General features: G+C 44.6%; 1 long non-coding RNA gene across 1 annotated transcript; it reads right to left on the bottom strand.

Moving 5' to 3' along the window:
- Nucleotides 1–7594: 7594 nt before the first annotated feature.
- LOC119132897 lies at nt 7595–7992 on the bottom strand. The gene is made up of 2 exons (XR_005099982.1): nt 7808–7992; nt 7595–7637 (listed from the first exon to the last, which is right to left on the bottom strand). It is a non-coding gene; the product is annotated as an uncharacterized LOC119132897 (long non-coding RNA).
- Nucleotides 7993–13145: the final 5153 nt, after the last annotated feature.

Here is a 13145-nt window from a genome sequence, read left to right as displayed (position 1 = left end):
GCCCTCCTGGCTATAGATACCTCAGTAAAGCCCGGATTACTGGGCGGGGGTGGGGTGCGGGCTCGCTTTTTTCCATCACTGCAGCAGTCAAACCTCGCTACTATCTGTCCCTAATGTTACCTCCTTTGAACATCTGTTTTTCAACTGCAAAAACATCTCATCATACTACATCACCTCTGCAACCATAGCACTGATTTACCATCCCCCCAACCCAAATCTATTATTCCCTGAAATTCATAACTTGATCTCACTTGGCACTTTCCACTCAAACATTCTGGTATTGGGCGATTCCAATATTCACATGGATTCATTCTCCTGTCAACTGGCTGATGGTTTTAAACAAATCGGGGTGTCACGAATCAGAGTGGAAATGGAGCAGGGCGACCAAGTGCAGCTTGGACCAGGGTTTATTGACGAACACAAACTAACAGACTCGGTAAACTGACATAACTGACTAACAAAACCAACAACAGAAACTGAACAGAGACATGAGACAAAAAGACAGGGTGACATTACCAATGATCCGACAGGGAGTGACACACAGACAGGACTTAAATACAAGACAGGTAACAAGAGGCAGGTGACTGTGATTAGAACGTTGATTGTGAGTTGACACAGGAAGGGAGGGGCGAGTACACAGACGCGGACAGAAACAATGACAACCTACATATAAAACAACCAGGGACGAGTCGTGACACGGGGATTGCATTAATCTTCATCAATCTGTTGTTGGCCCCACCCACGTTAAGGGCCACACACTGGACCTCGTCATTCATTACATCATTACGTCAACCATATCTCAGACCTCAATATCCAGGACATTGGCACTTTAGACCAGGTTTCAGTCACCTTCAGAATTCCCCTTCTCCCCACAAACCACAACGTCTTATGTCCTTCAGAAACTTCAAGAACATCAACTCCACCTCCATCAGTCAGAATTCGTAGCTCCTTATTCCAACCTCACTTCATCTTCAAAATTCTGGAAAGAATTAGATCCATCTAACTTCATAACCATCTTAAATCGAACAGCCTGTATGAAAAATTCCAATCTGGCTTCTGTCCCTTTCACAGCACCGAGACAGCTCTCATCATCTCATCATTTCCGAAACGAGTCAAAGACCAAGATTCTTTCAATGGAAGGATTCCGTTTGTATGACCAAATATTCAGTTTGAAAACAGGTCTTATTCATGTTTGTGAAAACCTGATTGTGAGAATATTTCAGGTTTTTGCGTGTGATTACAGGGCCTTTCAAAACCTGAATCATGCTAATATTTGGGTTTTGAAATGATTATTGACTCCATGTAAAAGTTAATTTCTGTTTAGCCTGAGCTTGAGCAGTGGACTGTGCAATAGGTGCATTCATGGAAGGATGTGCAGTGGTATCCAAGAAATGTGTGTGTTGTTTGGATGTGTGTGGGTTAAAAATCTTGGTGGGGGGACAAATGGACTGAGGTACGTACCAGTATGTGTGTCGGCAAGTTGGCGCGGGAGATGGGGAGAACAGCTTGGAGAAGAATTACTGTTGTCCCTCAGGCAGAGAAGAGAAAAGAAGCTGCAGCTGAGGAAGAGCGAGACAAGAAAGAAGGACAAAATATTGCATGTTGAAAGTCATGTAAGGACCGTTGTAAATTTGCAAGATATTTGGAGTGAGCCAGTCCGGCTTACAGTATGTGCCTGCCTGCATCATGTCTGTCTCTCTCTGTCTCTGTCTCTCTCTCTGTCTCTCTCTCTCTCTCTCTCTCTCTCTCTCTCTGTCTCTCTCTCTCTCTCATTCTCCCTCTCTTTCTCTGTCTTTTTCACCCCCTCCCTTCTCTCTTGTACTTTCTGTCTACCTCAGGGTCTGTTCTCGTGATAGTGACATTGTGCAACTGCAGACAGTATAGAAAGCTCATCAGTGCTGGTTGCCTATTGAGACGTTATCAGACCTAGTAACGTCACGATTATAGACTGCACTCAGATAATAGAGGGGGTGACGGGGGGAAACAAAGATAAGCCAGAAGGAGGAATGGGGGGTGGTTAGCTTCTTTTCTCGTTAACAGCTATCTACTGCACTGCAGACACTGTGTTGTATTGAATGGTTGGGTTGGCTGTGCGTAAATTAAAATGCACCCACTAAGAAGAAGTGGATGGTGGAGGTTGTGAGAAAGAGGAGTGTTGTAAATGACAAAGGCAGGGTAACAAAAAGGGTTGAGATTGGAGACTCTTGTAATCTTACTCTGCATTCATATTGAGCTCTGCACAGTTTGGGAGAGTGTTATGTATTATATCTTTTATTTTCATAAAAAAAGAAGCAGTACACAGATTTTAAAAAAATCATTCAGCATAGGTTAATGTACAAATAGTCATAGTGTCATAAATGACAGACCGTTTCATACATTTTATTACATTTTTACACAGTTGGTCATCATTTATTTCTGTAGATTTTATTCTGAGACTCATTTTTCACAATGCATTTTTGGAACTTAGTTTTCTGTTTAAAAGGAAATATACATGCAGTTTAAAAACTACATTTGAAAATGTCATGTTTTTATCACACCATATCATAAAATCCACTAAATCGAAGTACAGTAACACCTTCCTATAAATGTCTACTCGGGATGTTACAATCAGGGTTTTAGATTCATGAGTGTGATTATGATTCAGTTAGTATTATCGTAGGTAACATGTCAGAAATTAAGGGAAATATGGATAATATTTTCCCCAACTAAAAGCAGCTGTTTGCAAATGTCCTATACAGATATCACGAGTCCAGTTTACATAGTCTAGAAAGAATTAAACCAATCACCAAAGAGAATGAAAATACTCATCACAGGGCAAATGACACTGAAATTCAATTGTATCAGTATGAAATTAATAATTATACATTATTTTCATTTCAAGTATCATTTAAGAGCATTAGGAACACACAGAACTAGTTCAGCTTTATCCAACACCTTAAGTCTGAATGATACTTTTTTTTTTCAAATGTTGATCAACAACAGAGAAGGCCTACACAGAGTGCAGAGTTGACAATATTTTGCATCTTAATCTGAAAATCATGTGGCTATGACATTCGTGCAAAATGAAAGAAAGTGTATTCGTATTTGAAGTCAAGATGTGTTGCATTCGATGCAATACAATATTCAAAGACTTGCCGCGATGGGGAAAGAGTTGCGGCAACAATTGCTTCATCTTATCTGGATCAGAATCAATGTGTTTTTGATTCATTGTTTTCAGTGAATATCTGAAGTTACAAAATTGTATACATTCCATAAAAGCAACATGACAAAAAATGTGTTTGTTAAGGAACCTTGTAAAAAATAATGATGTACTTATAGCAAAACAAAATAAGAATGAAATGCCTCGTCCCAACAATACTCAGTTCTAAGTGTGTGTGCGTGTGTGCTCGTGTATGTGCGCGCGTGTGTGTGTGTGCGTGTTTAAAGATAAGACATTGCTGGGAAAGATTAAACCGTAACTGCCAAGGAACTGTTTAAAATGGACAATTTGACTTCTTTAAAAATAACAGCTTTGCATATGAAAAATACAAATATTATTTACAGCATTTTCATGGCCTTTAAAAACACATTTAGCAGCTCTCAATGTAACTATTATTTCTTTTGTTCTTTGAAACTAACTGTAGCGAGCGGGGTGTGTTGTTACTGGGATGTGACGTTAAGCGGTCTGCTGCCTACAATCAGATACATTTGCTTTTTTTTATTTTTATTTTCAAGTTAAACCATAACTCTGAATTGTGTTTTAAATGTGATGGCCTGTGCAAGAAACTGTGCCAGATACTAGTCATAGTGTGGTAAAATTTGGATTCTATGCATCTTTGTATGTTGTCTTAGGTGGTCAACTAGCAGCAGTGAGACTACCATAAGCTATTTTTGCTGGGCAGAGAGGCTTTAGTTTCAGTAATGTGTAGGTACTTAAAATATGGAAGGGCCATTCGTGACCAGGGAAGACCCTAGTTCATGCCCTTTTAGGAGCATCGAAAGCAACCAGTAGACTGAGACTCGAACCGCAGCTGTTGTCAGGTATAAAAGATGTGGGGCCTCACAGGAGAAGGAGGAAGAAGGAGGGGCTGTTAACATCTTTGCTGTTGGGCCACTCAAATTTTTGGAGAAACTTCACTCTGACATCGGTTGAATAAAATCTTTTCCCAATCAGCCGTGTGTCACTGGAGTGTTCCTTCTCTGGGCCAGCCATCGTCCACCAAGTGTTTTTTGAAGACCAGCGAAGCAACAAAGACCATTCACCACAATAGTAATATGAAAGAAATAGTAAATATATCAGCATGTCATTCCTTCAACAGATTTAGATAAGATCGACCATTGAATACTTTCATTGCCTTCACGAATCACGCACTTATTCATGAATACCAGCCAACAATGATCGGCCACCAATCGAGTGGCGCATCCTTAATGTGCACCATTAATTTGCAGGATAAAGCTTGTCATCAAATATTCATTAAACATTACCTGGATTTATTTTCCTTTCCAGTAGCTCATTTGGACACATGGACTCAAAATCAAAGGGTTTTGATTGATGTCTCACTGAGAACACAATTTTTAATATGATAACTAAATGTTTAGAGATATGCTAGTCTGCTTCCTGGCGACTGCTGAGATGCCCTGGGCAAGGAACTCTACCCAAGCTCAAGCCGTGCAGCACTGCTTGTGCCCATTTCACTGAGACAACTTCAATCGCATGCCTGCACGTGTGAAACACAAATATGTACAGCTGCTTGATTATGAGGAACATTTTTTTACGATTATGTTTTTGAAATTTTATTGTACATGTTTGGAACAGTATTTATTGAACATGTTTAAAAAACACTCTTAACAGTGTTGGGAAAGTTAATGTAAACAAACTACAAGGCGGACTTAAAAGCATTTAATTTATTCAAAAAACCACAGTGCGCCTTATATATGGATCAATTGGTGAATTTGTTGATCCATACTGGTTGTACACAGCGCTCTGCCAAAATGTTTCAGTACGACTAGTAAATTACAAGGTCGCATCGCTTTCAGCATTACGGCAACCGTGGTCAGGGGCGTCACCGAAGTAATAGCGGTAAACACTCATAGTGCTTACTCCTAGTCCAACAACACCACTTGTGTGTATAAAGACGCCAAAATGACACGCATGCCACTATCTGCCAATGGATTGTGGACGCCTGGGCTGATATATCAGTCTTAACTGTGGTCTGAGCTTTCGCGAAGGCAGAAATAATAACTGAACTGCCAGGGAATAGCAGCGACACTGACACGGATAATGACGAGAGGGAGCCGGGCATAATGAATGCCGCACTCGCCCAACTGTTCCATTTGGACACGGAAGAAGAAGAATTCGACGGATTTGTGGACAGGGATATGTAAATATGTACATTACCATGTGAACAATGTCGTGTTTTTGTGCAATGTTTGAATTGTACATCGTTCAACTATTCAAAAAAACTCTTCAATTCAGACATGGAAGAGGAGGAATTTGATGGATTCGTGGACGGGAATATGTAAATATGCACATTAACGTTTGAACAATGTCGTGTTATTGTGCAATGTTTGTATTGTATGTCGTATTGTATATAAAGTTTGCCGTATATATAAATTTTGAGGGATTGGTGGACGGGGATATGTAAATATGCACATTATTGCGTTATTGTGTATGTTTGTATTGTATATCGTATTGTATATAAAGTTTGCCTTAAATAAAGAGATTTGTGGACGGGGACATTGTCATTTGAACAACGTGTTATTGTGCAAGTTTTGTATTGTATGTCGTAGTGTATATAAAGTTTGCCGTATATAAAGTTTGACTGAATACCTCATTGACTGGTTTGACATTCCCTTCAGCACAGCTTCATCTAGTGCAGGGGTGTCCAAACATTTTGCAAGGAGGGTCAGATTTGATAAAGTGAAGGGGCCTGGAGGCCAATAGTTTTTTTTTACATTTTTTAACTACAAATATTTCATGCAAATACACACTGTTATAAAACAAAGTTCATTGTCACAATTGTCTTTATTTTTCAAATGACAAAATAACCAAATATAAGCCACTCAGGCAGATGTGAACAACTCTAAAAACACAAATTATGCCTTTCATTCATATCTGAAGAGTCAGAAAACATTGAACAAACTGTATGAAATAACCTAAATTTAAATGACTTTAAAATTATTTTTGCCTCATGAACATTTTAAACAGGAGTTATACATAATGCTAAGTTGACTCTTATTATTAAAACTTAAAACAAGTGAATTTTGCTCTTGTCATTTACAATATCTTTCAGAAAGTAATAGTTTGTGCCACTTTGGAGCTTGCTTTAGTAATACAGTAATCCCTCGTTTATCGCGGATAATTGGTTCCAAAAACCACCCGCGATAAGTGAAATCCGCGAATTACTGTCACCCTCTCATCTGTACATTTTTTTTTGTGTGTGTCAATAAATGTATATGAAACCATTTAAGTGCATATTTTATTATTAGAACATTAAATAATTGTTTCAAACATGTAAATAATACATTAATAGTATAAATAACATACCCATTTTTTTTATAAATATTGAAAATATAAATATTATAAATATTATACGTGTGTGCGTGTAACATGTTAACAAGAAGTACTTAGCGAAACACGCGAAAACGGACCTCTAAAGGAATTTAAGCGAACATTTGGAGCAATACTACATTGTCCTAAAGGTTAGACACATGTGATTTTTCATTTCTCTTGTCGGGAGACCCACTTACATCATCACTGACTCCTGTACCACTGTAACCGACATGTACACGAACGTAAAACAGGAAGTGGTATCGCCTGAAAACGGCCTTCAAAATAAATCACCCTACCTTAAATCAAAGCACGGCTGAATAAAAGTTAAAAGTTAAAGTCCCAATGATCGTCACACACACATCTGGGTGTGGTGAAATTTGTCCTCTGCATTTAACCCATCCCCATGTGATTTTGATCCATGCCGGTGCCGCGCTCGGGTATCATTTGGTGATCTAACCCCCCAATTCCAACCCTTAATGCTGAGATGACATAAATAACATGGAGAATTCTTAACACATACTGTAAATATGTTTTTAGAACAACTTATATTGTTGTTGTTTTTTATAACAAGGTACAAGTGTACATACTATAAATTGCCAGCTCAGTGGCCTAGTGGTAGAGTGTCCGCCCTGAGACTGGAAGGTTGTGGGTTCAAACCCCGGCCGGGTCATACCAAAGACTATAAAAATGGGACCCATTGCCTCCCTGCTTGGCACTCAGCATTAAGGGTTGGAATTGGGGGGTTAGATCACCAACTGATTCCCGAGCGCGGCACCGCTGCTGCTCACTGCTCCCCTCTCCCCCAGGGGATGGATTAAAATCACACGGGGATGGGTTAAATGCAGAGGACAAATTTCACCACACCCGGATGTGTGTGTGACGATCATTGGGACTTTAACTTAAATATGTTTTTAGAACTCTTTTATTATTATAACAATTTTTCTATAACAAGGTACAACACTGTAAATGTGTTTTTAGAACTTATCCTGCCCTCCAAATATGTTGAATATCCAAAGACAGTAAGCTCAACCACTTTTACTCATCAAGACTCTGAAGGCGAGGTTGAAGGTTGACTCCAGGTTTAATAACAAGGGAAAGGGTGAAACTGGGAGAATACAAACCACATTGTATAATCAGTCATACGAACTAAATAAATTAAATCGATATGAAATCTCAATCATGCTTTTATCCTATCGTCTAACATCACAGAAAACTATAATTTCAGAACTCAAAAGATCTATTTCGATCCATAATAACTTAAACAAAGATACATACCAACGATGCCTTGTATAACACAAAATGTAGGTAGTAGTTTTGCCGAACTGCAGGAGAGAGTAGAACAAGCAGCGTTCTCTTTCAACACTGTGCTGAAACATGCGTTTACTTCCTGATTCTAGTCACGTGACCTACTCTATCTTAACAATGATCACAGACTTCAAATATCACAGACTACAAAGACGTGACAGAACTCTTATTATAACAATTGTTTAATTAACAGGTACAAGTGTACGCACTGCTATTGTGTCGGCACTCCTTGCCTTCTGCTGGCGTGTGGGCAAGTTTTGTGCCATAATTCCTCAATTTAGAAGTTTTATTTTGACTTTTAATTTTTTTTTAATTTTGAAAAAAAATCCGCGATGTAGTGAAACCGCGATAAACGAACCACGATGTAGCGAGGGATTATTGTATTTAGTTTTGACTCAAAGCCCCGCGTGAAGAATTGCTGTTCTGATGCCAGTTCAGCTTGGAGCTGCTTCACTTTATCAGCGCGGTCACTCCCTGTTAGCTTGTCGTATGTTTAGTCTGATAGTGTCTCTTCCATCCATCCATCCATCCATCCATCTTCTTCCGCTTATCTGGGGTCGGGTCGCGGGGGCAGCAGCTTCAGGAGGGACTCCCAGACTTCCCACTCCCCAGCCACTTCATCCAGCTCATCCCGGGGGATCCCAAGGCGTTCCCAGGCAAGCTGAGAGACATACAGCGCATCCTCGGTCGTCCCCGGGGTCTCCTACCGGTGGGACATGCCCGGAACACCTCCCCAGGGAGGCGTCCAGGAGGCATCCTGATGAGATGCCCGAGCAGCCTCATCTGGCTCCTCTCAACGTGGAGGAGTAGCGACTCTACTCCGAGTCTCTCCCGGATGACCGAACTTCAATATTCAAGAGTTTTCTATTCGCCATGTTTGAGCGTGCCAAACAAGGAATTTGACTTCGGTAAAACACACCCTCTGTTCAACATTTAGGTGACTAACAACACTCAGGACATGTGAAAAATGGCAAAAACAGTGTAGACAAATTCAAAAAAGGTGTGAAGAGCAGGATGTTATTGCACAGTAATGACTCTGAGACTCTAAGAGTGGTGTGAGTTCATCAGAGCAACAGTCTGGGGGAAGAAGCTGTCTCTGTGTCTGCTGGTTTTGGCGTACCGAGCTCTATAACGCCGTCCGGAGGGGAGTACCGTAATTTTCGGACTATAAGTCGCACCGGAGTATAAGTCGCACCAGCCATAAAATGCCCAAAAAAGTGAAAAAAACCCATATATATGTATATAAATCGCTCCTGAGTATAAGTCGCCCCCCCACCCAAACTATGAAAAAAAACCGCGACTTATAGTCCGAAAATTATGGTAGTTCAAACAGACTGCAACCTGGGTGAGAAGGGTCTGTAGAGATGTTCGTTGCACGTTTCCTGGTCCTGGACAGGTACAAGTCTTGGATAGATGGGAGGTTGATTCCAATGATCTTTTCTGCAGTCCTGATTGTCCGTTGCAGTCTGTGCTTGTCTTGTTTGGAGGCCGATCCAAACCAGACAGTGATGGAGGTGCAGAGGACAGACTGGATGATGGCAGTGTAGAAGGTCTTCAGAAGCTCTCGCGGCAGGTTGAACTTCTTCGTGGCCGGTCCATTTCAGGTCCCGAGAGATTGTGGTTCCCAGGAACTTGAAGGTGTCTGTGGAGAGAATAGTATTACTGCGGATAGTGAGGGGTAAAAGTGGTGAAGGGTCTCGCCTGAAGTCCACTGTCATCTCCACGGTCTTGAGCGGGTTCAGCTCCAGGTGGTTTTGGCTGCACCAGTGGACCAGCCGCTCCACCTCTTGTCTGTACGCAGTCTCATCACCGTCCTGGATCAGTCCGATGAGAGTGGTGTCGTCTGCATACTTCAGGAGCTTCACAGGAGAGTCACCTGAGGAGAAATCATTGGTGTAGAGAGAGAAGAGCAGTGGGGAGAGGACGCACCCCTGAGGGGCTCTAGTATTGGTGGTCCGGGTGTCAGATGTGATGCCCCCCAGCCTCACACGCTGTCTCCTGTTGGTCAGGAAGCTGGTGATCCACTGACAGGTGGAGGCAGGCACCGCAAGCTGGATGAGCTTCTGTTGGAGGATGTCAGGAGCGATGGTGTTGAACGCCGAGCTGAAGTCCACGAACAGGATCCTGGCGTACGTTCCTGGGGTGTCCAGGTGGGGCAGGATGTAGTGCAGTACCATGTTGACCGCATCATACACTGACCTGTTTGCCCGGTAGGCAAACTGGAGGGGGTCAAGCAGGGGGCCCGTGACATCCTTCAGGTGGTTCAGCACTAACCTCTCGAAAGATTTCATGACCACAGATGTCAGTGCGACAGGTCTGTAGTCATTCAAACCTGTGATGGCGGGCTTCTTGGCCACTGGAACGATGGTGGAGCTCTTGAAGCACGAGGGCACCTCACACAGCTCCAGAGAACGGTTGAAGATCCGTGCAAAGGTGGGCGCCAGCTGCTCAGCGCAGACTTTCAAGCAGGAAGGTGACACGCCGTCTGGGCCCGGTGCCTTCCTGGTCTTTTGTCTCCGGAACATCTGGCGCACTTCCTCCTCGCGGATCTGGAGTGCGGGCGCGGCCTCTGCAAGAGCGAGAGTGGGTGACAACGATGATAGAGGTGTAGACAGAGTAGTTGTGGGGAGAGGTGAGTATGTAGATTGTGCTGCAGGAAGTCCCGTTGTGTGGGAGGACCGATCAAACCTGCAGTAGAACCTGTTTAGCTGGTTAGCAAGCCTTGGGCTCTCCACAGGACGGGGGGTTCGTTTCTTGTACCCCGTGATGCTCTGCAGACCTTTCCACACTGTTGAAGGATCAGGATTGGCAGAGAGGTGTCTCTTCAGTTTCTCCCCGTAACACCTCCTGGCTTTCCTGACCTCTCGGTTCAGTGTGTTTCTGGTCTACTTGAACAGGTCGCGGTCGCCGCTCCTGTAGGCCTCCTCCTTGACTTTGCGCAGCCTCCTGAGGTTCGGTGTAAACCAAGGTTTGTCGTTGTTGTACGTGCAGAAGGTCTTAGTCTGCACACACAGATCCTCACAAAAACGGATGTATGATGTGACAGTGTCAGTGAGTTCATGCAAGTCTGAAGTTGCAGCCTCGAAAACTCCCCAATCGGTGCAGTCAAAGCAGGCTTGGAGGTGGGACACGTTACGTGCTGTCTGTATCTGGGGAGTTCGTGTGCGAGGTTCGCCCTGTTAAGATCACCCAGAACAATGATTAGTGAATTTGGTAGAAGTTTCTCCATGTCTGTTACCTGGTCAGCCAGCATCTGCGTGGCTTCACTCGCACGTGCGTGTGGTGGAATGTAAACAGCCGCCATGACGATTGAGGAGAACTCCCGTGGTGAATAGAACGGCCGGCAGTTCATGAAAAGTGTTTCTAGGAGAGAGCTGCACAACTCTTTCAACACCGTGACATCAGTACACCAACGTTCATTAATGTAGAAACAGAGACCACCTCCCTTTGATTTTCCGGAGAGCTCCGCGCTGCGATCTGCACGAGTTAGCCGAAACCCCGCTAGCTCCACAGCGTGGTGGGGGGTTCGTTCGCTGAGCCACGTTTCAACAAAGCACAGCGCGGCGGATCTGCTGAAGTCCGTGTTCCTTGAAGTGAGGAGCAGCAGTTCGTCCATCTTGTTCGCCAGGGAGCGGACATTCGCCCGATGAATTGACGGTAGGGCAGAACGGAACCCTCTCTGCCTCAGTTTTACGAGTGCTCCGGCTCGTTTTCCGCGCCGCCGTCGCGCTAGCTTGTACAGCACCGCCACTCCGGCTAGAATCTCCGACAAACAGTCTGAATCAGAGAGAACAGGAGAGAAAATACCAGAAGAAGACTGTCCGATGTTTAACAGCGCTTCTCTGGTAAAAGTGATCCGGGATGGACAGCAGAGGACACAGAAAACACACAAAATAAGACAAAGAAACAGAGCGACTCACCGTGGCTGCCATCCGCGGCGCCATCATATGACGTCTCACCCTATCTCTCAGGGAGAGCCCGGACATCCTGCGGAGAAAACTCATTTCGGCCGCTTGTATCCGGGATCTCGTTCTTTCGGTCACAACCCATAGCTCGTGACCATAGGTGAGGGTAGGAGCGTAAATCGACCGGTAAATTGAGAGCTTTGCCTTTTGGCTGCACCGATCCGCCTGTCGATCTCGCGCTCCATTCTCCCCTCACTCGTGAACAAGACCCCAAGATACTTAAACTCCTCCACTTGGGGCAGGATCTCATCCCCGATCCGGAGAGGGCATTCCACCCTTTTCCGATCGAGGACCATGGACTCGGATTTGGAGGTGCTGACCCTCATCCCGACCGCTTCACACTCGGCTGCGAACCGCTCCAGTGAGAGCTCGAGATCACGGCCTGAAGAAGCCAACAGCACCACGTCGTCTGCAAAAAGCAGACGCGATGCTGAGGTCCCCAAACCGGACCCCTCAACGCCTCGGCTGCGCCTAGAAATTCTGTCCATAAAAATTATGAACAGAATCGGTGACAAAGGGCAGCCTTGGCGGAGTCCAACCCTCACTGGGAACGAATCCGACTTACTGCCGGAAATGCGGACCAAACTCTGGCATCGGTGATACAGGGACCGAACCGCCCTTATCAGTTGGCTCGGTACCCCGTACTCCCGAAGCACCCCCCACTGAACCTCCCGAGGGACACGGTCGAACGCCTTCTCCAAGTCCACAAAACACATGTGGACTGGTTGGGCAAACTCCCATGCACCCTCGAGGATCCTGCTGAGGGTGAAGAGCTGGTCCACTGTTCCACGGCCAGGACAAAAGCCACACTGTTCCTCCTGAATCCGAGGTTCGACATCCCGACGGACCCTCCTCTCCAGCACCCCTGAATAGACCTTACCAGGGAGGCTGAGGAGTGTAATTCCCCTGTAATTGGAACACACCCTCCGGTCCCCCTTCTTAAAGAGGGGAACCACCACCCCAGTCTGCCAATCCAGAGGCACTGTCCCCGATGTCCACGCAATGTTGTAGAGACGTGTCAGCCATGACAGCCCCACAACATCAAGAGCCCTTAAGAAATCCAGGCGGATCTCATCCACCCCCGGGGCCTTGCCACCGAGGAGTTTTTTAACTACCTCAGTGACTTCGACCCCAGAGATTGGAGAGTCTGCCTCAGAGTCCGCAGGCCCTGCTTCCACAATGGAAGGCGTGTAGGTGGGTTTGAGGAGGTCTTCGAAGTATTCTCCCCACCGACACACGACGTCCCGAGTCGAGGTCAGCAGCACGCCATCTCCACTGTAAACAGTGTTGACGTTGCACTGCTTCCCCCTCCTGAGACGCCGGATGGTGGACCAGAATTTCCT

Source organism: Syngnathus acus, chromosome 13 (assembly GCF_901709675.1).
Source record: "Syngnathus acus chromosome 13, fSynAcu1.2, whole genome shotgun sequence".
In the NCBI taxonomy this organism is placed as follows: domain Eukaryota; kingdom Metazoa; phylum Chordata; class Actinopteri; order Syngnathiformes; family Syngnathidae; genus Syngnathus; species Syngnathus acus.
The sequence above is the reverse complement of the archived record's forward strand: the minus strand, read 5'-3'. Positions and strand labels throughout refer to the sequence as shown.